At 33.7% G+C, this 3800-nt stretch overlaps 1 long non-coding RNA gene across 1 annotated transcript; it reads right to left on the bottom strand.

Moving 5' to 3' along the window:
• Positions 1–599: 599 nt before the first annotated feature.
• Positions 600–1524, bottom strand: LOC149498142 (uncharacterized). The gene is made up of 2 exons (XR_016319375.1): positions 1340–1524; positions 600–955 (listed from the first exon to the last, which is right to left on the bottom strand). It is a non-coding gene; the product is annotated as an uncharacterized LOC149498142 (long non-coding RNA).
• Between the last annotated feature and the right edge of the window lie 2276 nt (positions 1525–3800).

Genomic DNA, 3800 nt, shown 5'->3' with positions numbered 1-3800 from the left:
GCCGATAAATCTTTAAAATAGTTTTGTTCTCTGGAAATGTGTATGAAACGCACCAAATATACGAACTAATAGATTCAGCCCAAATAGTTGAGAGGGGCTAAAAAATAATTTTACTAATTATATGAAGTAAAATCTGAAATTTTTTTTTTCAGGAATTTTTCACACAAAAAATTTTAAAAATTTTTTAATTTGAGGGGCCGTCCCTGTTATGGACTGTCCTAAACCGGCTTTTTTGTAATTTAAAAATTTTATTGAAAAGTTTGCTCAAATTGCAGGATTCTAAAATATATCATTGTTAAGAATGATTAAAGACTATTAAATCTATTTTTCAAAGTAAACATCATACATTCTTTACTATAAAATTTAACCTATATTTTAGTCTTTTTGGACTTACTAAATTGGTAACAATATTTATGATCGAGAAGACTCGGACTCGAACTCAAAACCTCCTATTTCCTTATATAATTGAGAAGATCCACCGGATCATATCTGATTGGTAATTTACCAACACTTTAAAATGCTTACATCTATGATAATGTTATCCTAAAAGGAGAAAAATAAAATAAAATCTCAATGCCAAACTGATTAAAGGCACGTACTTGACACAAAAGAGCACAATATCTACTCACAGCAACACGATATAGTTACAAGTTACAACAAAACATCAGGAGCAATTTCCAATGGTAATAAGCTATAATCAGTCAAAGCTGTAGTATTTCATGCTCCCTGTGAAAGATACTACACGAGGAATTTATGTACAAGGTAGGAAATCTTTCTTTTTTTTTTTTTTTCTTGAACTCGAACCTAGTAAAAATATTATCAAATCCCTCCCTAGACCTGTTTATTCACTATCCAAACCAGCTAAAATCGGATCGAATTAGACCGGATATCTCCGTGGTCGGGTAAAATTGCTATTCCTGGATGCCCATGTGAGGAATTAGCAGCATCTATCCAACTGCAATATAAATTGTTCAAAAAACTTTGACGTTGCATTGGATGGCAGAATGTGAAATCAAGAAAAAATTAGATATGTTAATAGGCTATCAAGTCATTCCAGACATTCTCAACAAGAATAGGAATGCATCATTCGACACCCACACCCACACCCACCGCCAAAGAAAGGAAAAAGGAAATTTTTGAGCACAAAGTCAATAAATGTTTGGAACAAGAAAGCCTGATACGCCAGGCGAAATGATGTTGTCTTTGGATAGGACGTCAAATGCAAAGATAAAGATCACTCATAAATCTTGACTAAACCATTTTAAATTATACTTTTTTCAGATATTTGAAGTGCAACCCAAAATAAGTTTGTATATATATTTATGTTCACGAATCTAACCTGTCAAAAAGAAAAGGCATATATATGTATTATCAGATGAATCCTCAACGCGTTAGCACACAAAATGCTTGAAGTCTCAGTCAATCCAATCTCTTGGCATAAGAAGACACGTTAATAGTTTGTCCTGCCTGGAAATGAAATACTGCATGATATGTGTTTCAGCTTAAAAAAGAGACAGATGCAAGTTTTCTGTAAAGCTGAAAGTTTCCACAAAATATATGAGGCCATGCATAAATTTATGCATTCATGTACTTTAAGCAAAACATTTTGTTGCATCGTTAATTTTTACTTTGATTTATTGAACACTCCTACGTATGGAATTGTACCTACTGATTTGGTTTTAACTGCTACGGTTTATTATTTTTTTTTTCTGAAATTATTATTAATAAAATAAAATTTTGCTGATAAAAAAACAAACAAATTATTTATATCAAGAGTTCTACATTTTTATTTCCTTCGGCAATTAAGGCATTGTGGATACCCAACCCCACCCACCATGTTTTGTATGTTCATATGATAATTATGGACAGATGGATTTAAACATAAATAATCACTTCAGATTTGGATTTTTATCATCTAATAATTATTTATATAGGATTACTCATTAACTCTGGTGTATCATACAGGGACACATTCTGCAGGATTATTTTGTTTATAAAAAATATTTAAAAAATAAATTTACCAATTTAATATTTATATAAATTATTTAGTCCGGTTAGCTTTCTCACTAGTGTGAAGAATATAAGATCAAAAGTTCGAGTGCTCTTGATTACTATAATTTTCACCAATTTAGTGAATTAGTGAGTCAAATGATAGACATATCCTTATAAGAAACAAAAATGAGAAAAAAGTAAAATCTAAGACTTCTTTAAAGAAAAAAAAAATGGACACTGATCCTGTTGGGATTAATGCTCTGATACCACTTGTTAGTTATCAGCGCAGTGATAAACTCCAAAATTGATTAATAATTTATAACAACAAAAATAATAACGGGAAAGGCAACCAAAATAATACTAACACAAAACACCAAATATAATTATATTAATAAGAAGCAAACATTCACAAAGCTTAAGGAAATGATTACTTACTTGATTTTTGCTGGGTGTTTGCTTGGTTTGTTACAAATGAGAGGAGGGGTGGTATTTATAGGCATTTTCACCTCCTCAATATACGGCTAAGATTTGTTTACAAAAATGTACGGTAAAGATTATGAGGAACATTCTAGAGTTAGGTAAGATTTTTTCATTACATCTCATGTGTGGAGAATTGTGGAGTATTCTAGAATATGGGCTTGGACCTCCAACTTTGGGCTTGGGGTTTTGGGGTTTGGGGTTTTGGGGTTTTGGGCTTTAAGCTTGCCAAGTATTTATCTTATTGTAGTAACCCATTTTGGTGGTTATCTTTTCTAAATTAATCGGTGATATTTTAATACTCTCCCTCAATGATTAATTTCTCTTTCTTCATTATTCCCAACTGTTGGCGAAAATCTTCATATTTATTTGCATTTAAACTCTTTGTAAAGATATCGGCTGGTTGATCCTCCGTTTTGATATATTTCGTTTTAATCTCTCCTTGTAGAACCTTCTCTCTGATAAAGTGATAGTGAACCTCCACGTGTTTTGTTCTCCCATGAAACACTGGATTCTCAGTCATTTGTATAGTAGAACGATTATCACAATTTAACGGAATTGGATAGTCAATGGGTTGATGCAGATCGTTCATAATCTGTGACAACCAAACACTTTCCTGAGCTGCTGTTGCTGCTGCCCGATACTCTACTTCTGTTGTGGAAAGTGACACTGTAGGTTGTCTCTTGCTGCACCAAGAGATTACTCCTGAACTAAGACTAAATGCATAGCCTGTTGTCGAGCGCCGAGTGTCGTGATCTCCTGCATAATCAGCATCGCAATATCCTTCCAACTTGATAATTTCACCGCTCTTATAAAAGATCCCATAATCGATTGTACCTTTGACATATCTCAATATTCTTCGAACTGCTTCCAAGTGAGGTTTCTTAGGCTTCTGCATAAATCGGCTGACTACTCCAACTGCAAAGGAAATGTCCGGGCCGAGTCATAGTGAGATAGATTAGGCTTCCCACTAGTTGTCTATACATAGTAGCATCTTCGAGATCATTCCCTTCATGAGCACACAGCTTGACATTAGCATCCATTGGAGTAGATATTGGCTTGCATTCCATCATTCCAAACCTCTTCAGTAGATCTCTTGTGTACTTCTATTGTCTGAGGAACAAACCTTCCTTGGCTTCTTCTATCTCCAATCCAAGAAAATGCTTGAGCTTTCCTAGTTCTTTCATTTTAAAACGAGTAGCCAAATTCTCTTGGATGAGTTGAATCTCTTCGATGTTGTCGCCAGTGACTATTAAATCATCAACGTATACTACCACTATAGCTAGTCTTCCTTCCTGATCTTTTACAAACAAACTAGAGTCTGTTAGTGC

This window comes from Jatropha curcas, chromosome 2 (assembly GCF_041381405.1).
Source record: "Jatropha curcas cultivar XTBG-Jc1 chromosome 2, XTBG_Jcur_1.0, whole genome shotgun sequence".
Classification (NCBI taxonomy): domain Eukaryota; kingdom Viridiplantae; phylum Streptophyta; class Magnoliopsida; order Malpighiales; family Euphorbiaceae; genus Jatropha; species Jatropha curcas.
Note: the sequence above shows the minus strand (reverse complement) of the source record. Positions and strands in the feature narration are given on the sequence as shown.